The following is a 23,301-nucleotide window of genomic DNA, read 5'->3' as shown; positions in this document are numbered from 1 at the left end:
GCTATGGCCTGGGAAAGCAGTAACAACAAGGCCCAAGTCCTTGGGCCCCTGCACCCATGTGGGAGACCTGGAAGAAGCTCCTGGCTCCTGGCTTCAATTGGCGCAGTTCCGGCCCTTGTGGCCAATTGGGGAGTGAACCATCGGATGGAAGATCTCTCTCTCTCTCTCTCTCTCTCTCTGCCTCTCTTCTCTCTGTGTAACTGTGACTTTCAATGAATAAATAAATCTTTTAAAAACATATTAAATCTTGATTCATTGGGAAATATGAAAAAACATCTTGAATTACAAGCAAAAACTAAGAACAGAAATGGGGAGCAAGAAGGAGAAATATAAAACAGAGTTGATTAAACTCATGCAAGAAACTGGAAAAATGACAAATCATATCAGAAATGAAGACAGCTCACAAGGTACTCAAGATTGCATTCAAGTGAACAGTTAAGATAAAGAAATAAAATAACCAAAAGAATGAAAATGAAATAGAGAAGTCTCATAGATTTAGGTACATACCATGGTCCTCTACCACTGAAAATTTTACCTTAATTTTTTTTACTAAGAATATTCTCTTATAAAACCCCAGTTTAGTTAGAAATTTCAATGTTTAATATTAATACAAATTTAATATCTGTATTTCAATTTTGTCAGTTGTGTTAAACTGGCTCCCAACAGCACCAGCATGCCTACTCATTTGTCCAAGTGTATAATATAATAAATTCAGAATTGCTTCTTCCGTCATTAAACAAATGTAAATGTGTTAAAAAGGAGTTCAGAGTTTGTTCCCTCTTCTTCCCTACTCTGCCCAGGCTTGGAGGCATAGCATAAAATATTGTGGTTACTAATGACTCGGGTTAGTTGGCTCTTTTTCTCCTGTGTGTTCATGCTATTCATTTGAACTATAGATGAGTTCATTTGTTTGAGTTTGCTTTCAGTTTCAGTTTTTCTCTTTCCCATTCTCGCTGATTTAATTTTATGTTTGCCTGTGTAGATTAACATCCTTCTGAAGTAGAAATTGAGTGAAAAGTTATACTCTTTGGAGTGCTAATTTACCCATATCCCTTCTTCCTTGTTCACTCTGCACCCAACCCTTGTAGATAACTGACTTCACTGCCTTCTAGATCATATTTCTTGAATTTATTTTGTAAGGATAAGCAGGTAAATCCATGTTTTCTTCTTTCTTCCTTATAGAAGTGACACATACTATATATGTTCTTTTGTACTGGCTTTTTTTTTCAATTAATAGTATCTCCTGGAAATTCCTCATATCAGTTCAAACATAATGTATACATATTTCTCCATTGTGTCTGTACCATAGTTTTTTTTTCAATATCTTATGCTCTAACACTGATAGTCTGCAGTATTTTGCAAACATAGATATTGCTTAAATAAGTAATCTCCACATGTTTCCTTAAGGCTCGAGAACTATCTTCAGAGTAAATTCCAAATGTAGAATTGCTGGATAAATGCATAGTTTATACTTACACTGTTTTATGAGATATAAAAACTGCCCTCCATAGAGGGTATACAGTTTTTCCTTTCTCTCCAGCAGTGCCTTTGAGTGCCAGTTTCTGAATTGCCTTACAAGAGACTATATTTTCCCCACCATCATTTAATGTTTGGATAAATCTCATTTTGCAGTAGATTCTGCAGGAAGAACACATGAGTACATTAGGAAATAATTCCCTGAGTTATTGCATGCTCAAAGGCATCTATTTACAGCCTTGGTAATTGAAGGACAGCTTGGAAGGGTGTAATATTCTTTATTTACCTGTTCTTTCCTTAAGCTTTTAAAAAGGTTGGTTTTCTGTTGCCTTGATTTGTATGTTGTTTTTGAGAAGTCTGATGCCAGCTTATTTGCTTATAAGGTGAATTGTCTGAAATAAATTATTTTTGAAGACATCTTTATTTCACATTTACTTATTCTAAAGTTAGAAACAGAGAGAGAGAGAGAGACTGGGGGCTGAGCCAGTGGGTCCCCAGGGCCTGGAATGTTGCCTAATGACATAGTAGCGACTCATTACTAATTAAATCAGTGAGTAGAGTTTTGCTCCTGGTTACACTAAGTCCTCAGATACTGAAGAGTGTATATTGTTAAGAGATGGGAAAATATGAATTGGCACATAATGTTTAGGCCTAGAAGTATCTAGAAGTACCTAGCAAGTATCTGTATTCTCTTCTACAAAGTAAAAATTCATGGGAAAACACATTCTATAGAGCTCACAAATTGTTTCTACAAATCTAATAATATAATACACCGATAGAAGTAGCTGTGTGAATTGGACCAATTTCAGAATTCAAGTGCTAAACATAATCTGTTATTTTTATTATTGCTGATGCAAAACTAGGCTCATACAGTTTTAAAGTTCCCTGATAACTTTCATTTACAATAAAGTTAAAGTCTCTCTAGCTCTCTAGTTATACAATTCTGTATAGGCACCTAAGAGCTGTAGATATATGTGTGTGTGTGTGTGTGTGTGTGTGTATACATATATAAAGTACAACCACTTCTAGATATTCATCAAACTTAGATAGAAATCCAGATTCTTTGACTTTCTTTCTTCTTTTTCCCATGTTAACCTAGATAGAAATCCAGATTCTTTGACTTTCTTTCTTCTTTTTCCCATGTTTGCCTTAAAACTTGTGGTCTGATTAAAAAAAAAAGTTATCACATACAAGTGTGTAAAAATGGTAGTCTTGGGGCCAGCGCCATGGCTCACTTGGTTAATTCTCTGCCTTGCGGCGCCGGCATTCCATATGGGCGCTGGGTTCTACTCCCGGTTGCTCCTCTTCCAGTCCAGCTCTCTTCTGTGGCCCAGGAAGGCAGTGGAGGATGGCCCAAGTGCCTGGGCCCCTATACCCACATGGGAGACTAGGAGAAGCACCTGGCTCCTGGCTTCGGATCAGTGTAGCACTGGCCGTAGCGGCCATTTGGGGAGTGAACCAACGGAAGGAAGACCTTTCTCTCTCTCTCTCTCTCTCTCTCTCTCACTGTTTGTGACTCTACCTGTAAAATAAGTAAGTAACAACTAAAAAAAAAAAATGGTAGTCTCTGTAAAGTCCCCACCACTCATTCTTGGGCCATGACTCAATTAGAGTTATGGGTTGCAAACAAGGGATTCTAGGCAAAAAGTGTGTTCTTCAGACTCCTATTCAACAGTCGTAGACCACTTTTTTTTTTTTTTTTTTTTTTTTGACAGGCATAGTGGACAGTGAGAGAGAGAGACAGAGAGAAAGGTCTTCCTTTGCCATTGGTTCACCCCCCAATGGCCGCCGCGGCCGGCGCACCGCGCTGATCCGATGGCAGGAGCCAGGTGCTTCTCCTGGTCTCCCATGTGGGTGCAGGGCCCAAGGACTTGGGCCATCCTCCACTGCACTCCCGGGCGACAGCAGAGAGCTGGCCTGGAAGAGGGGCAACCGGGACAGAACCCGGCACCCCGACCGGGACTAGAACTCGGTGTGCCGGCGCCGCAAGGTGGAGGATTAGCCTAGTGAGCCGCGGTGCCGGTAGTAGACCACTTTTTGGTGGGCTGGTGCTAGAACAAATGAGTCTGGACCTACTCCAGCTTGTTCCCAAACCTTAGCAACAAGGGCAAGAACTAGGGGGAGATAGAGATGATGGGAAAAAAGGGGAACTTCACACGCCTCATAGAAGATGAAATCAAGGCTCTCCGTTCTTTACCAAGGTGCCCACCTGGCCTGTCAGGTGTACTGTATTCACTCGTTCTCTTCCTTAAGCTTTGCTAGCACGCTTACCACTACTTTGACTCACATCGAAATTCTTCTGCCTGAAGAACCCCGAGCAACCGACCCCAGTAACATGTTTGGTGCCCAGCAGGGGGCACTGAAGAGGGCCAGGGGTAAGTTCTGAGCACCCTCGTTCTGAAGAATGCTAATTCCAGTGTCTCTCCTGCCTTGTCCCATAGCAACCAGTGTCTTTGCCAATGTTTCATGGAGACATGGGCTTTCCCGCTTTCTTGTAACCTCGTCACCTTGGCCTGTTCCCCTGCTGCACTCCTGCAGGAGGAGTGTCCTACAAGAGACAGGGGCTACTCCCTCTCTTTTACACTCTCTGCTTGGGCCCTGTCAGCCAGGGTCTGTTCACTGCTCCTCTCCTTTGAATCAAATTTCGGAAGTGGGGGAAATGCTGAGTCTGTTTGGCAGCCACAGCCCAGTGCCTGGTCTCAGTCGGTCTTACCAGCTAAAGGGTGTCCTATGCCTCATGTCCCCTCCTTGGCTGCCACCCTTACAACATGGTTCATTTTAAACGGCTAGCCTTAACCACCACCAGACCCCCGCAGGGCCCTGTGTTCCAACTCCCTCCTAAGTTTCTCTAGACAAGCAGGTGCAGGCTTCCTGGCCTTTCTGACTCAAAGCATTTCCATTTTCTAGTTTGCTAAATTATGGAAGTTTTTTTGCTCACCTGTTTAAGATTCTACGGCTGGGGCCAATAGAGGCCTTGTTAAACTAGTTAAACCCAAAGCTCTCCGATTGCTACTGCCCCGCATTGTAGGTCCTGAGGCCCAAAAGTCTGAAAATGCTGTGCTTACTAAAACATAAATTTCTGAGTTACCGTGATCTTCTATCTTAAGCATTGTTGTCATCCAGTTGTAAGTCTATGAAAATGTTTGTGTTTACATTTATGGAGCTCTGTCTTTTAACAAAACTCAGTTGGTTCTGTAGTTAAATGTTTTGTCTTTAGGCTTAAAGATGCTGATGTTATGTGCTCATCCTTTTAATCAAGGTTTTTCTGTGCTGCTGTAACGGAAATAATAAGAATTATATGCGTCTTGGGGAAGATTTCATGTGTTTTTCTGTTGCCAATATTGAGCTATGACTATTTGGGAGAATGGAGTCTTAAAGGAGTTAACCATGTCTTTGATGATTGAGTGACCATCTCAATGCTGATTAGATCTGGCCCACAGCTTTGGTTAAGGTGCTCAGGTTAAATGGACATAGTCAGCCTACTTTTATTTTGACCAAATGTATTGAGCCTCTGACACTGCTTTAGATTTAGAATTATAAACTGTGTCTTCTGACTTCGGGGCTTCCTGTCAGATCCCTGGAACTCTCAAGGAATGAGATACTCTCATTGATTAGGTGGTAGTTGTTTGAGATAACTTACATCACGTCTTATAAGTTGTAAGGTTATAGAAAGATGGAAATTTTATGTTGTGCTTATATAAAAGTGCAATGTTTTGGCTGGCACCGTGGCTCACTTGGTTAATCTTCCGCCTGCGGCGCCAGCATCCCATATGGGCGCTGGTTCTAGTTCCAGCTGCTCCTCTTCCAGTCCAGCTCTCTGCTGTGGCCCAGGAAGGCAGTAGAGGATGGCGCAGGTGCTTGGGCACCTGCACCCACATGGGAGACCTGGAGGAGACTCCTGACTCTTGGCTTTGGATCAGCATAGCTCCGGCCATTGCGGCCATCTGGGGGGTTAACCAACGGAAGGAAGACCTTTCTCTCTGTCTCTCTCTCTCTCTCTCTCTCTAACTCTATCAAATAAAAATTTTAAAAGAAGTGCAATGTTTTACACACTGAGGTTAGTCACTGTTAATAGGATGCAGTCTCAGAGTTGATCCCATGCCCAAGGGCTTTTTGTTTTTTAACCAGACATAGCTCATCCTATGCATTGTGTTGGCTGTGTGTTGATGAGGGTAATGGGGATGGATGGATGCGCTCGCCCTCATCCCCAGCATCTGTCCAGGGCCCCATTGGCACCGAGACAGGGAGCTGACTGCTCTTCCCCGTCTCACTCCTGTCATCGCTCAGAACCTTCCTCATGCCTCCCAGGCGCCTAGGTGTCCTGGCACTAAGGGTCAGAACCCCACATTTGTGTTCAGGGCTATGCACCCCACTGGAGGCCTCTACCTCTAGCCACATTTCAGATGGGGAGTTACCCAGCAGGCAGGTGTAGATACATGAGCATGAATCATTCTGGTTATGGGGCCACAGCTGGCTGAAATAAAGAAAAAATAACAAAAGGGGGCTTTTGTTTCACCCAAGCCAGCAGGCTTGCAGGTCAGATTCTTTCTTTGAGGGGGACTGACAGGCTCAGTCAAGCTAGCATAGAAGAGCCAGACATTGCCAGGTCAGAGTATAGATCAAGAGGAGGTCAGGCCAACAAGGACAAGGAAATAACATAAAAAGAGACCAGTTCTACTGGCATGACAGACCCCCAGCTCTGAGGCCCCTCCTCCACACAGGGAGCTTTTGTTGCTTATCGCAAATAAACTTGATTTTGCAAAAAAAAAAAAAAAAGGCAAGTTTATTTTGACACAAAAATTATTGGAAACCATGCATAATTTTTCACAGTGCATATTTTTCATGAACTTTTTGAAGACTTCCTTATATACATATATTTCAACTTTTGTTTCATATATTAACTGTGTTACAATGTGTCATGGAATTTTACTTAGTTTTTCCAAGTCTTAGTTTCCTCCTCTGTAAAATGGGGATAGTGGAACCACTCTCAAAAGGATCCCCGGGATTCTGGGGTGTGGTGCAATGGATCCAGGCACCCATTGCAGGAGCGCCCCGTATTGGAAAGCTGACTCAAGTCCCAGCTGCTCCATTTCCAACCCATTTTGCTGCTAACTGGGAAGGCAGCAGAGAATATCACATGTACTTGTGCCCCTGACAAACCGTGTAGGAGACCTGATGAAGTTCCCGGATCCTGGCTTTGGCTAGGCCTAACCCCAGACATTACAGCCATTTGAGGAATGGATCAGCAGATGGAAGATCTCTCTGTCTCTCCCTCCCTCTCTCTGTCACCCTGCCTTTCAAATAAATAAATGAATAAGTTTTTTTTTAAAGGACACTGGAAAGATTTAAAAATAAAAAAGTTTGCAGAACTAGTAGCATGCCTGAAACATGGGAAGGGCTTTTTCCCCCAATATTACTACTTGTAGCAATAAAAATGTGTTCTGCATTTTCCCTTTAAACGTTGGGGTCACAAAGCCTTAATGCCATGCATGTTGCTGATACTTGCACAGTGAGCAATGTGCAGGAGTCAGCCCTGAGATAACCTCTTTGCCTGAAAGTGTAGTTACCCATCAGTGACTCTGACTTAAACCTATTGGACAGTTATGTAAAAGTTCTGGTCCCTTATTAAAAAGCTGTAACTTTCAAAGAAAACCTTTAGTTGCCTTGTTTGTTTCCCTCTGACTAAGGAGTAAATAACAGCAGTGTAAACTCTTCTTCATTTCGGTGAAGGCCAACGAGTACTTTCATATTGCCTCTAGGTTTCAAGCTCCTGCAATTAAGAGAAGCAAAGTCTCATGATAGGCAGAGAGAGAGAGAGAGAGAGAGAGAGAGAGTTTGAGAGAAAGAGAGAGAGGTCTTCCATCTGCTGATTCACTCCCCAGATGGCTACAACTGCCAGAGCTGCACTGATCCGAAGCCAGGAGCCAGGAGCTTCTTCTGGGTCTCCCACAGGGTACAGGGATCCAATGACTTGGCTCATCTTCTACTGCTTTCCCAGGCTATGGCAGAGAGCTGGATCAGAAGTGGAGCAGCCGGGTCTCAACCCGGTGCCCATATGGGATGCTGGCACTGTAGGCAGCAGCTTTACCCACTACGCCACAGCGCTGGCCCTAAATTCAGTTAAGAAAAAGTAACATTCATCCACCTTAAATATTTTCTGTTATGATCATTTTTGTAGTTATTTAATTTCTTATATCTTCACTGGAAAAACTATTCTCCATTTCTTTCCTTTTTCCATTTTATAGACCTTATGATTGATGTTATTATAGGTAATTACATTTTTAAAAAAAGATTTACTTATTTTATTTGAAAGCCAGAGTTAAGAGAGAGAAGGAGGGTCAGACAGCAAGAGAGAGAGAGAGAGAGAGAGACCTTCCATCCTCTGGTTCACTCCCCAAATGGCTGCAACAGCCAGGGCTGGACCAATCTGAAACCCAGAGCCAGGAGCTTCATCCAGATCTCCAACACAGATGCAGGGGCCCAAGGACTTGAACCATCTTTTACTGCTTTCCCAGCACATTATCAGGGAGCTGGATTGGAAGTGGAGCAGCCAGGACTTGAATCAACACCTACATGCAAAAAAAAAAAATAGATAGATAGATAGATAGATAGATAGATAAATAAAAGAAGACCAGGAGAAGCACCTGGCTCCAGGCTTCGGATCAACGTGGTGCACCGGCTGCAGCGGCCATTGGAGGGTGAACCATTGGTAAAGGAAGACCTTTCTCCCTGTCCCTCTCTCTCACTGTCCATTCTTCCTGTCAAAAAAAAATTTTTTTTTTTAAAACACCCACATGAGATGCCAGCGTCACAGGCAGCAGGTTAACCTGCTATGCCACAACACTGGCCCCAGTAACTACACTTTTACAATCCTTAAACTGTACACCTTAATTTCTAAAGGAACACCATTCTTTTCTTGTTTCTACCAAAGGCATACATACTACCCAAACACAATGCCTGACATATAGTATTTATTCAAATATGTCCGAGTCCTAATTCTCCAAAACCTCTAAAAATGGTACCTAGCCAGAACTGCTAGAAAATTCTGATGGCTGTAAATGAAGTACAATCATTGTTATCCATAATTCATCAAACTGTATTCCCAGATGGGTCACTATCACACTCCATTAAAAATAACAAATGATTTAAAATCCTAATGCAAATAGATGTATTGATCTCAAAATTTCATCCAAGCATTTATCATGCAAACATAATCAATAGTGCTACGTGGTGAACAGCCAAATCCAATAAAATCTGTATGTTGCTTACAATTTAGGTCTTATAATGCCACTTTCCACCTATGGTAATGAAATCTTGGTAACTCATGGTGTTTAAGTATTCTCTATAGCCAGGAGCCTCTAGGCCAGTAGTTGATAAACATGCAAGCAAAACAGAAGGGTTTAGGGTGATGATCAGGCGTGGGGCATGCTTTGTTATCTTTGCAGCAATTTCAAAGTATTTGCTGTTTTTATATGTGATTAGAGTAACTTCAGGCATGTCCTTATATCATTCTCATTCACTTGCGTTCACTATACGAGAACTGTGAAAGCATGATTAATCCTGAACAGTAGTGTGCAATTTGCATGGTACAGTAGTGCAATGTTAGCAGATGTAGTAACTTTCCATTAGGATTGTGAAAAAAATACTGAGAATTTCTTCAATATCTGGGTATATGCACACAAATCTCTTTTTTGTTAAATTTTTCTTTTTAAGATTTATTTTATTTATTTGAAAGAGAGTTACAGAGAGAGGTAGAGCCAGAGAGAGAGGTCTTCCATCCGCTGGTTCACTCCCCAGATGGCCACAATGGCCAGACCTGCGCCCATCTGAAGCCAGGAGCCAGGAGCTTCTTCCAGGTCTCCCATGTGGGTGCAGGGACCCTAGGACTTGGGCCATCTTCTATTGCTATCCTAGACCATAACAGAGAGCTGGATCGGAAGAGGAGCAGCCGGGACTACAACCGGTGCCCATATGGGATGCCACGCTTTAGGCCAGGGCTTTAACCCGCTGTGCCACAGTGCTGGCCCCTCAAATCTCTCTTTTTTTTTTAAAGATTTATTTTATTTATTTGAAAATTACAGAGAGAGAGAGGGAGGGAGAGAGGGGTCCTCCATCGCCAGCGCAATCTCCAAACAGCCACAACAGCCAGAGCTGCGCCAATCCAAAGTCATGAGCCGGGAGCTTCCCCTGGGTCTCTCACTTGGGCACAGGGGCCCATGTACTTGGGCCATCCTCCACCGCTCTCCCAGGCCATAGCAGACAGCTGGTTCAGTAGCTGAACAGCCAGGACTCAAACCAGCGCCCATATGGGATGCTGACACTGCAGGTCAGAGCTTTAACCCACTGCACCACAGCACCGGCCCCATCGATCTCTCTCTCTCTCTCTCTCTCTCTCTCTCTCTCTCTCTCTCTTTTTAGCGCTTATTTTTATTTATTTGAAAGGCAGTGTGATAGAGAGGGAGAAAGGGAGAGAAGGAGATCTTCTGCTCATTCACTGAACAAATGACTACAACTGATGTAAGAAAGCTGGAACTCCATCCAGGTCTCCCACATGTGTGCAGTGTCCATCTTCTGTTAATTTCCTGGATGCATTAGCAGGAGCAACTGTGACTCGGACTTGTGCTCAGATACAGGATGCTGGCATTGAAGGCGGCAGCTTTACACACTGTGCCACAACGCTGGCCCCTGCACCACAACACTGGCCCCCTTCTCAGAAATCCATCACACATGTGAATGTCATGGATATCACAACAATTAAAAGATTAGGAAACCATTACTCCGGGTAAGCCCTGATGAATATTCCTAATACTCACTTTCTATTACATTTGGTAGAAAGCAAATGTGATTTTTCCCTTAGCTATAATTCTGTGAGGTAAATTTTCCATACTCAGTCCCTTAATAATTATATCTAAAATGTCAAATTAGTAACTTGGTAGCATTTCTCTCTCTTCTTGTGAAACCACTTTTTATCCAAAAATTTTTTACATAAATTTATTTTTAGCTTTAAGATATAACAATTTTTAAAATCTTTCCACATTTATTTTATATGTAGACATTACATATATACACATACATGCTATTTTTTCTTGAAAACAGATATTAATATCACAGAGGAATCCATGAAAGTGATTATAGTGTGGGGGAAAAAAGGGTGTATTGTCACATACATGGTATGATTCAACGAAGCAAGATTTATAACTATATACCAAAAGATATGACATCCACATAATTTTATACTCTATTTTAGCTTCCACAAATAACATGTGATGGTTGTCTTTCTGTGTCTGACTTATTTCATTTAGCATAATGATCTCCAGTTCCATTTCTTCCACTAATAGTACATCCAGTTCACCCCAGTGAAACTAAGTAACTCGGTGCTCTCTACCAACAATAAAAACAATTTTCATCCATTTCAAACAGCAAACAGAAAAATAGCATTTCAGTTCAAATATATTAACTGAATGACTTCAAGGAATATTATCTCAAATGTTATTTCAATATAAAAGTGAAACCACAGCAATATTGTGGAAATGTGTACTGACATAAACAGTATGTTTCTTATGAAGTCCAATATACACTCCTATATAAATAAAAGTTTAGGAACTCAAAGGGCTTATCTGTTAAAATACAATAAACAAAAAATCCCACAGTGATATTCCTTTAAGCAATAATAAACTTTCAAAGGCATCTACTATTATGCAAGATCTCTTTGCCAGCTTTGCTAATTGGCAAATGTAATGACTGTATACTTAAAATCCTATTCTCCAGGTTTTCACAGCAGGAGAATTCAGTCTAGAGGTCAGAGAAAATGGCCAATTTAATATGCAATATATGACTACAGAACCCATGTACATGTCTCTACCAAGTATCAAACTGGTTTCAAACAATGCACTTGTGTGTGTAAAACAAATTTAAACCATTTTTAAACTAGCCTAATGCAAAAAAGATTGCAGTTGCAAATAAAGGTTCTATAGGCAGTGTTTTAATAAAAACCAGTTGAATAGAAAGAACTCCAACACATCTGAAACCACTTATGTCTCCTAGTCCATAAACAAAAGACAGATATACTGATATAAAATTTATTTAGTTGAAATAGAGACCCCTTCTAAGCAAAGTATTAAATGATCCATTTATCAAAAAATATATGTGTTTATAATGTCAAACTTTGCCAGAATCCTTAACTTTAAGGCCTATTATTTTAAAATATTTCTTACAACTTTGTCTGGAAGAAAAATATTAGCTTACAAAAAGCTCAAGGATTATTTAAAACCACTTTAGCAAAGCCTTTTAATAAAGATGTTAACGGAAAAACTCACCCCAAATCCATTCCATATGACAAAATATATTCTTAAACCATCTTTGTGGGATTTCTTATAGTTTAAAAATAGATAAATGTCTCTTTCTATTTCTACCTAACACACTCATGGATTTATAACACTTTATCATGTTTCATGACATACAAAAAAATTTAATAGAGTATCATTTTAATCAAAACTGGGGCGATGTGTAATAATTTAAAGGAATGAGTGTAAGTGTAATTTATAGAAACAGAGACACTAAGATTTTAATGCTAATTATGCTAGTTATGCCACCAAGCTTTATACCAGACAAACATGATAAAAGCAGGTATTCCGACCACTGACTTGGAAAATGTACTCCATTATGGGATAGAATAGATAATTTGTGGGTTTTTTTTTTAAAGGACTTATTTATTTGAAACGCAGAATTACAGAAAGGCAGAGAGAGAGAGAGAGTGCGCGCAAGAGAGCGAGCACGCTCAGTCTTCCATCCTCTGGTTCACTCCTCAAATGGCTGCAATGGCCAGTGCCTTGCCGATCTGAAGCCAGGGGACAGGAGTCTCCTCTAGGTCTCCCACATGGGTGCAGGAGCCCAAGGACCTGGGCCATCTTCTACTGCTTTCCCAGGCCATAGCAAAGAGCTAGATCAGAAGTGGAGCAGCTGGGACTCGAAACGGCACCCATATGGTATGCCAGCACTGCAAGCAATAGCCTTACCTGCTATGCCACAGCACCAGCCCCTAGAATAGATATTTTGATAGCAGTATGGCAAGAAATGTTGTGTGGTTTGTATCTCTGGGCCTTTGTACAATCTAGAATCTTTGTCTTGGCCAGATATTTCCAGCCAAATTGTCTCAGCCAAGTTCTACCATTCATGAAGCTTCCAGGATTAGGTCTAGGCCTTTAAATGCCCCCATGCCTCCTATGTTTATCCATTGCAGCACTCACCACTCTGAAATGTGATTGTCTCCTCACATGTCAGCTCAAATCTACTACCTCAAAGCTCGCTAATAACTGAGGCTATTATTCATTTATTATCCTTCTCCTACTCCTATCCTTTAGTAGGTGTTCAATAAATACTTGCTAATTGTTGCCAAATATCATGTAAGGACTGGCGCTTGAAAATCACATCAATAATTTATTTTAGTGTCAAGAACATGTACAATAATGTTATGCAGGGACAGGCATTGTGGCACAGGGGGTTAAGATGTCAGTTCAAGGCCCTGCTTCTCCACTTCCAATCCAACTTCCTGCTAATGCATCCTGGGAGGCAGCAGGTGATGGTTTGAGGGCTTGTTACCCACGTGGCAGACCCAGATGGAGTTCTGGTGTCCTAACTTCAGCCTGGCACAGCCCTGGCTATTTTGGACGTTTAGGGAGTGAATTGGTGGCTGGAAGATCTCTTTTATTTATTTTTCTCTTTCTCTCTCTGCCTTCCAAGTAGATGAAAATAAATTTAAAATAAGCAGTTTTTTAACCTGTGGAAAATAAAATTAAAAGTAGCTATTCTGTGCAGAAGTTTTGAATGCCATGCATATGTATGATCTTCAAAGAGGCCATGGAAAATGTATATTATGAAAAGCTAGGCATATAACATTATTGATTTAGGAGTGACAAATAAATTTAGCAAAAGGAAAATTTATAAATGCAGAATCTACAAATAATTAAGTATTATACTAATATTTCATGCTGTTACAGCAAGACAAGAAAAATAAATAAAATGCATCCTGGTGAAAAAGAAACAAAACTATGTTTATTCGTAAGTGATATGATTATGTGCACAAAAAATTCAACAGAATCCACCAAAAGAAAAAGCTACTTGAACTAAGCAGTGACTTTAGCAAGGTAATGGGATACAAGGCAAATTTTTTAAAAAATCAATTTTACTTGGATTTCTATATAATATCATTGAAAAGTAGAAAAATATTTACAACAGCATAAAAAAGTGGAAATAGGAATAATTTGAATAAAATATGTATAAGAATTCTACACTTAAAACTATATTAGATTGCTGAAGTAAATTAATAATACGTAACAAAGAGATAAGTCATGTTTGTGGATTGGAAAATTTAATATTAAATTAAGGGAGCAATTTTCTCTAAGTTGATCTTATACAATCAATACAATCCCAATCAAAATTCTAAATGGAGTTTTAAAAATAAAGTTATAAGCTGACTTTAAATTTTATGCGAAAATTAAAAGGATAAAGAATAGTCAGACAATTTTGAAAAGGAATATAGTTAGAATATTTCCATCAACTAACATCAAGATTTATTATAAAGTTGTGGTGGAAATTGGGACACTGAGGTACTAATGAAAGATAGGGGGAACAAAACAGAAAATCGAGAAATAGGGGCCGGTGCTGTGGCATAGTGGGCAAGGCCTCCCCCTGGGACTCCAGCATCCCATATGGACGCATGTTCCAGACCTACCTGCTCTGCTTCCAATCCAGCTCCCTGCTAATGGCCTGAGAAAGCAGCAGAAGATGGCCCAAGTGCTTGGGCCCCTGCACTCATGTGGGAGACCTGGAAGAAGCTCCTGGCTCCTAGCATCAGATCAGCTGAGCTCCAGCCATTGTGGCCACTTGGGAAGTGAACCAGTGGATGGAAGACCTCACTCTCCTTGTCTCTCCCTCTGTAACTCTATTCTCAAATAAATAAATAAATCTTTAAAAGAAAATACAGAAATATACCTATGGTATATAATCAATCAATTTGCAGCAAAGATGCCAATGTGAAAATTCAGTGTGAAATTTCAATGTGAAAATGATAGTCCTTTCCCTAAATAGTACTGAAACAATTAGATATACATACACACAAAAAGAAGACGGTTGAGTTCAGCTCTCACGTAACAGTTAACTCAAAATGGATCATTGCCTCACATATCAAGATAAACTGTGTAACTTATAGAAGAGAAACTAAGTTTTTTTTCATAACCTTGAGCTAGACAAAGGTTTCTAAGATAAAAAAAGGAATTAATCATTTAAAAGAAAGTAATCAGCTAGATTTAATCAAAATTTTAAATCCCTGCTCTTGGAAAAGCACCATTAAGGATACGATTAGGTGGGAGTGGGCCTTTTACACAGTGGTAAAGATGCCCCTTAGGATGCCTGCATCCCATAGCAGAGTGCCTGGGTTTGAGTCTGGCTCCACTCCCAATTTTAGTTTCCTGCTAATGCATTTGCCTGGAGACAGCAGGTGATGGTTCAAGCAAGAACTTGGGTGTCTGTCACATGAGTGGCAAACATGACTTATCCACATATTAATATTAACTTAAGATTGCAATTTTCTCTAAGTTGATCTATATAGTCAGTACAATCCCAGTCACAGTTCCAAATGAGTTGAGCTCCAGGTTCAGATAGCACCCACCTTTTACTGAACCGACCAGTCCTAGATCTAACCTTTTTCCTACCCATCCTGCAGTCATTTTGGTTGAGTGGCAGCATTTTCCTCCAGGCAGCCACCCAGTTTGACAGCCCTGGAGGTGTGCTGCCATCCTATGTTCACAAAGATCTTGAGGATCAGAGTGGCTCACCGTCTTCCTCTCCAGTTGCATGGGAGAATGGTCACCTAGCATCATATCTTAACCATTTCATATCTTAACCATTTCATAAGCTCCATAAATTCTTCATAAACCAGAAGTAAGAAGCTTGTCCAAGATAAGACAGGATTCCAATATTAGGAAAATTTTCCAAGTATAATTATTGCTCTTATTTTCATTTAAAAAAGTATTAGGAAAGTATGTGTAAGGGCATGGGCAAACTAATCCAGTTTGACATAAACTGTATCAGTCTAAGCAAAACAAAGTGTCTGAATTCTTTATACCAAAAATAGATTTGGCCTAAAGTATCCAAAGCCTTGTAACTTTTTTCCTCCAATCATCTCATTCTCCACTTCATTTTAACACATGGACACCACTGTAAAGTGCAAACTTAAAATGCTACAGCACTTCATCTTTAGAGCCTATTCATATTTATATCTCAAGATTAATTCTACTTGGGGATAGTGTTGTAGCACAGCATGTCAAACCACCACCTGCAATGCTCCATCCCATATGAGCACCAGTTCAAGTCCCAGCTGCTCCACTTCCAATCCATTCTCTGCTAATGCACCTGTGAAAGCAGCAAAGGTAGTCTAAGTGCTTGATCCCCTGTCACCCACATGAGAGACCTGGAGGAAGTTCCAGGCTCCTGACATTGGTCTGGCCCAACTCAGGTCTTTGTAGCCATTTGGGAAGTGAACCAGGAAATGGAAGAATAGAAGTCAGTCTCTCTCTCTCCCTCTCTCCCTCTCTTCCTCTCTCTCTCCCTCTCTCTCTCACCAGGAGATGGAAGAATGGAAGTCTGTCTGTCTCTCTCTCTCTCTCTCTGTGTGTGTGTGTGTGTGTGTCTGTGTCCATCTCTCTCTCTGTAACTGCCTTTCAAATAAATAAACTCTTTAAAAAAGGAAAGATTAACCCTACAGAGCCTAATCAGCTGACAGAGTGACAGATGGGAGCTACTGTGTGTGATATGGAATGTATTAAAAAGTCACAGACCCTTCAGTAAAGTACACCTAGAAAATTTCTATAAAATCTGTGACTTGGTTATGAAGAGCAACTCTAACTTGCTGAACTAATAACTCTAGTGAGCTCTCTTTCCTTCTCTTATTACCTAACACAGTGGGAAACTCTCCAAAATTATCATACAGGTCATTTATTCATTCTGTCACCCACATACCAAAGAATAGTGTGGCTGTAAAGAGGCCTGGGAAAGTGTCTCATTCTTTCCCCATCGACCACCCACCCAAGCAACCAGGACAGATAATACTCTCTTGATTTTCATTCCATTTAATAAAAACATCACTGGAGTACTTTAAATAGGAACTGGCAATATCCACACATCTCCAGGATGGGAGTAGGGGACTCTTTGCCTCTGATCTCCCAGTTCAGTGTAGTTTAACAGTAAGGATCATTAAAGTTCAGTGTCTCTTCATCTGAAAGTAAATGCCTTGAGAGCACTTACTACAGACCAGCACTTACTACAGACCCATGTCCCTACCACCAGAAGTAACTATTCTAACTTTCTACCATATTTGCTTCAGCTTCTGTCATCCATTTATCTACCTGAGCGTCTCTGTCACCCTCCCCTTCTTCTATAGACGTAGAGCACATCATAAACTCTATGTATATCTTTCCCCACGAGGGAAGAGCAGCTGAAAGAAGATGAGGAGGAGGAAGAAGAAGAGAAGAAGCAAAAACTAGATAAGGAGAAGTTATTACAATGAGCATGTAACTCCTGTAATAAGGAAAAATCACTCGAAAATGAAAACTACAGTACTTTTTATTGCAAGGAATACAGATGGAAAATAGTCTTGAAAGATCATTTTCTATCACAGTTAGGAAAATATGTGTAGATGGACCTGGATTGCTCCCCAGGAGCAGGGTGTGCATTTTCACATTCTCCGAGTGTGTTTCCTTCCTCTAACGGGTGCTGACTGAGCCAGGATTCTCCCTGGATTCCCACAACATTGAGGTGAACACATGAGCAGATCTCATTTGTTGTAAAAAGCATATATCTAAGTCAATGTTACATTTTTTAAATGCATTAGAGCCATCGTTCCTTTTTTTAAAAACATAGGCGTGATCTTGATGAAAGTAATTTTTAAAAATTGATGCAAAGGCTCTGACTTCAGAATCAGCCCTTAGGGCCTCCTGGTCTACCTGAAAAGCCCATGAGAGCATTTCAGGCATGGAAAGTCAAGACACTGTGGCAAAAAAATATTCCTCTTTTGAAAAATGTCTATTTAGGTCCTTGCCCATCTCTTAAGTGGTTTGTTTGTTTTGTTGTTATGGTGTTTCCTGATCTCTTTGTAGATTCTGGTTATTAAACCTTTAAACCTTTATCGGGGCTGGCGCTGCAGCTCAATAGGCTACTCCTATGCCTGCGGCACCGGCACACCGGGTTCTAGTCCCGATCAGGGCGCCGGATTCTGTCCCAGTTGCCCCTCTTCCAGGCCAGCTCTCTGCTGTGGCCAGGGAGTGCAGTGGAGGATGGCCCAAGTCCTTGGGCCCTACACCCCATGGCAGACCAGGAGAAGTACCTGGCTCCTGCCATCGGATCAGGGCGGTGCACCGGCCGCAGCGCACCAGCCGCGATGGCCATTGGAGGGTGAATCAACAGCAAAGGAAGACCTTTCTCTCTGTCTCTCTCTCTCTCACTGTCCACTCTGCCTGTCAAAAAAAAAAAAAAAAAAAAAAACCTTTATCAGTTGCATCATTTGCAAAGGAAATTAAATTGGCAAATAAAAGAGCTGTCTACACCTCAATGTTTATTGCAGCTCAATTCACAATAGCTAAGATATGGAATCAACCTAAATGCCCATCAACAGAAGACTGGATAAAGAAATTATGGGGTATGTACGCTATAGAATACTATATAGCTGGCCGGCGCCGCCTGCTCACTAGGCTAATCCTCCGCCTTGCGGCGCCGGCACACCAGGTTCTAGTCCCGATCGGGGTGCCGGATTCTGTCCCGGTTGCCCCTCTTCCAGGCCAGCTCTGTGCTGTGGCCAGGGAGTGCAGTGGAGGATGGCCCAAGTGCTTCGGCCCTGCACCCCATGGGAGACCAGGATAAGTACCTGGCTCCTGCCATTGGATCAGCGCAGTGCGCCGGCCGCGGCGGCCATTGGAGGGTGAACCAATGGCAAAGGAAGACCTTTCTCTCTGTCTCTCTCTCACTGTCCACTCTGCCTGTCTAAAAATTTAAAAAAAAAAATACTATATAGCAGTAAAAAAAATGAAATCTGGTCATTTGCAACAAAATGGAGGAATCTGGAAAACATCATGCTGAGTGAAATAAGCCAGTCCCAAAGGGACAAATATCATATGTTCTCCCTGATCTGTGACAACCAACTGAGCACAAAGGGGAAACCTGTTGAAGTGAAATGGACACTATGAGAAACAATGACTTGATCAGCCTTTGTCCTGACTGTCGAGGAACAACTTACTATTTTATTCTTTTTAGTATTTTTTTTGTTCTACTTAATACCATTGGTTGAACTCTTTAACACACAATTATTCTTAGGCATTTACATTTAACTGAAAAGTGATCCCTTTTAAATACAAGAGTGGGAATCAGAGAGGGAGGAGATGTACAGTTTGGCACATGCTCACTCAGACTTACCCCTAATGGTAGACCTAGAAATGTGCCAGGGGATTCCAATTCAATCCCATCCAAGTTGCATATACCAATGCCATCTCACTAGTCCAAGTGATCAGTTTTAGTTCAAAATTAATTGTAATGATAGGATTAAGTGCCAAAAGGATCACATAAACAAGACTAGTGTCTCTAATACTAACTGATAGAATTAAAAAGGAGAGAACAGCCGGCGCCGTGGCTCAATAGGCTAATCCTCCACCTTGCGGCGCCGGCACACCGGGTTCTAGTCCCGGTTGGGGCGCCGGATTCTGTCCCGGTTGCCCCTCTTCCAGGCCAGCTCTCTGCTATGGCCAGGGAGTGCAGTGGAGGATGGCCCAGGTGCTTGGGCCCTGCACCCCATGGGAGACCAGGAAAAAGCACCTGGCTCCTGGCTCCTGCCAGGATCAGCGCGGTGCGCCGGCTGCAGCGGCGGCCATTGGAGAGTGAACCAACGGCAAAAGGAAGACCTTTCTCTCTGTCTCTCTCTCTCACTGTCCACTCTGCCTGTCAAAAAAAAAAAAAAAAAAGGAGAGAACAATCCAACATGGAAAGCGGGATACACAGCAGACTCATAGAATGGCAGATGTGCTAAACAGCACTTTGGCCTCAGAATCAGTCCCTAAGGCATTCAGATCTAGCTAAAAAGCCCATGAGAGTTTCTCACGCATGGAAAGCCAAGACACTGTGGCAAGAAAAATGACCTAAATGAAAGATCTCTGTAAGTGAGATCCTAGTGGAAAGAATGGGCCATCAGAGAAGGAGGTACCTTTCTCTGAAAGGAGGAGAGAACTTCCACTTTGACGATGGCCTTGTCTAAATAAGATCAGAGATTGTGAACTCAAGAGTGTCAATTGTTACATCAACAATGGGAGTCACTGTGCATCTACTCCCCATGAAGGATCTCTGTCCTTAATGTGTTGTACTATGTGCATTTGAGTAGTAGTAAAACTACTGCTCAAACAGTATTCTATACTTTGTGTGTCTGTGTGGGTGCAGTCTGTTGAAATCTTTACTTAGTATATACTAAGTTGATCTTCTGTATATAAAGGTAATTGAAAATGAATCTTGATTAAGAACGGGATGGAAGAGGGAGTGGGAGATGGGATGGTTAGGTGGGAGGGAGGTTATGGGGGGAAAGCCGCTATAATCCAAAAGTTGTACTTTGTAAACTTATATTTATTAAATAAATTTTTTAAAAAAGGCTCACCAAAAAAAAAAAAACCTTATTATCAGTCCTCTGTGTGTGTATGTGCAAATTGTTGAAATCTTTACTTAGTGTAGAGTTGATTCATTGAAAATGAATCTCAGCTGGAGCCGCAGCTCAATAGGCTAATGCTCCACCTGCGGCGCCTCACCCTAAGTTCTAGTCCCAATCAGGGCGCTGGATTCTGTCCAGTTGCTCCTCTTCCAGTCCAGCTCTCTGCTGTGGCCCGGGAGTGCAGTGGAGGATGGCCCAAGTCCTTGGGCCCTGCACCCACATGGGAGACCAAGAAAAGCACCTGGCTCCTGGTTTCGGATCAGCACAGTGCACCGGCCGCAGCAGCCATTGGGGGGTGAACCAACGGAAAAGGAAGACCTTTCTCTCTGTCTCTCTCTCTCACTGTCCACTCTGCCTGTCAAAAAATAAAAATAAAAAAATAATAAATAAAAAAAGAAAATGAATCTCAATGGAGAATGGAACTGGGAATGGGAGAGGGAGGAGGAAGAGGGGTGGGAGTGTGGATGGGAGGGCGTGTACAGTGGGAAGGATCACTGTATTCAAGTTGTGCTTATAAGTGCCTCCTGAGGCTTAGTGTTCACAGCAAAGATTTCTTTCATAAGAAGAAGGAGTACACTGTAATGATAAAAAGTATAGTATAGTAAACATAAATTAGTAACATAGGCATTTAGTATGACTTTCAAGTATTACATGATGTACATAATTATGTGTGGTCTTATAAGACTGGAAGTGCCCAGAAGATGTTCCTACAGGGCTACAACTACCACTAGGCAGAAGTAATTTTCACTACAGGATGGCATTGTGATGCAGCAGGTTAAGCCACCACCTGTAACACTGGCATCCAACATGAGCACAGGTACAAGTCCTGTCTGCTCCATTTCTGATCCAGCTCCATTCTAATGGACCTGGAAAGGCAGCATAATTTGACCCAAATGTTTGTGCCTCTGTCACCTATCTGGGAGACCCAGATGGAGTTCTAGGCTCTTGGCTTCAGCCTGGCCCAGCCTTGGCTGTTGCAGCCATTTGGGGAGTGAACCAGAAGATGGAAGATCTCTCTGTTTTTTCCTCTCTCTCTCTCTCTCTCGTCCTCTCCCCTCTCTACCTCCTCTTCCCTTTTCTCCCCTTCTCCCCCTCTCCCCCTCCTTCTCTCCCTCTTTTCCTCCCTCCCTCCATCTCTGACTGCCTTTCAAATAAATATTTTTAAAAAATAAATTTTCACTCCATTGCTTTCTTATGAGACCACTATTGCATCTGTAGCCCACTGTTAACTGAAACATGGCACATGATTTAGTCAATATGCTTTACCTTTTTAATTATTATTATTACTATTCATCTAGATTTTACCTATAATTGGCAATTTTTAAGGTGTTTCAATTCATTTATTTTCTCTTCTCCTTCTCATTTTCAAAAACCCTTACTAATTACCCCTCAACCCCTATCTCTACCTTCTCTATTACAGAACTATTCTATATAAATACATATTATCATAGTATTTATTTTTGTTCTAAATTCTGATATCTTAATTCTTCAGATGTGTTGATCAGAAACTAACCCTTAAAATAGTTGTATTTGAAATTATAATTTTAAATGTATTTTTATTACCTGTGAGCAAATCCACAAAAATGACTATAAAACACCACACAATTGTAAATATAAGGAGTGAAGAAATATTTACCCAAGATGATCACAGTAGGAGAAATGGATTAGACAGTTGCATGCTGGCTTTTTCTGGAAGAAGTAAGATAATTGTCTCAGTCCTGGATGGAGTAACTGTTCCTTGTTAACAGAGAACATGCCTTTTCCCCAAAGCCCCACAACCTTAAGAACCTGTAAGTATGATTTAAATTGTCAGCAAATTATTCAAGCTTTGCACCAATAAATTATTTACATTTTCTCCTCCAGTAATGGTCAATTGGATATACAGGATGTATGAAATAAGCTTACATTTTTGACAGTCATTTTTTTATTTTATGAGATTTTCGATCTGCTGATTCACTTAGAAGTGGGTCAGGAAGATGTTGGGAGCCAGAAACTCAATCAGGTCTTCCTCGTGGATGGCAAGGGACCTAAGTCCCTGAGCCATCACTTGCAAGCATCTGAGGCAATGTCTTAACCAATATGCCAAGTGCCTGCCCCTAGAACTATTTTTTTTGTTTTGTTTTGTTTTGTTTTTGACAGGCAGAGTGGACAGTGAGAGAGAGAGAGAAAGGTCTTCCTTTTCCGTTGATTCACCCCCCAGTGGCCACTGCGGCCGGCACACCATGCTGATCCGAAGCCAGGAGCCAGGTGCTTCTCCTGGTCTCCCATGCGGGTGCAGGGCCCAAGGACTTGGGCCATCCTCCACTGCACTCCCGGGGCACAGCAGAGAGCTGGACAGGACAGAAGCAACCGGGACAGAATCCGGCGCCCCAACCAGGACTAGAACCCAGGATGCCGGCTCTGCAGGCGGAGGATTAGCCTATTGAGCCACAGCTCACTTTTTTTTTTTTTTTTTTTTTTTTTTTTTTTTTTTTTTTTGACAGGCAGAGTGGACAGTGAGAGAGAGAGACAGAGAGAAAGGTCTTCCTTTGCCGTTGGTTCACCCTCCAATGGCCGCCGCGGCTCCCGCTGATCCGATGGCAGGAGCCAGGAGCCAGGTACTTCTCCTGGTCTCCCATGGGGTGCAGGGCCCAAGCACTTGGGCCATCCTCCACTGCACTCCCTGGCCATAGCAGAGAGCTGGCCTGGAAGAGGGGCAACCAGGACAGAATCCGGCGCCCCGACCGGGACTAGAACCCGGTGTGCCGGCGCCGCTAGGCGGAGGATTAGCCTAGTGAGCCGCGGCGCCGGCCTCACAGCTCACTATTTTTAAAAGTTAAATCTTGGGCCAGCACTGTGGCTGTGGATAAAGTCACGCCTCCAGTGCCAGCATCTCTTATGGGCAGTTGTTTGAGTTCTGGCTGCTCCATTTCCAATCCAGCTCTCTGCTATGGCCTGAGAAAGCAGTGGAAGGTGGCCCAGTTCCTTGGGCCCCTGCACCCACGTGAGAGACCTGGAAGAAGCTCCTGGCTCCTTTCTTTGGATCAGCACAGCTCCAGCCATTGAGGCCAGTTGGGGAGTGAACCAGTGGATGGAAGACATCTCTCTCTCTC

The sequence above is a fragment of the Oryctolagus cuniculus genome, chromosome 10, assembly GCF_051225735.1.
Source record: "Oryctolagus cuniculus isolate XC-2025 breed Fujian yellow rabbit chromosome 10, ASM5122573v1, whole genome shotgun sequence".
NCBI lineage: Eukaryota > Metazoa > Chordata > Mammalia > Lagomorpha > Leporidae > Oryctolagus > Oryctolagus cuniculus.
This window is presented reverse-complemented; position numbering follows the sequence as displayed.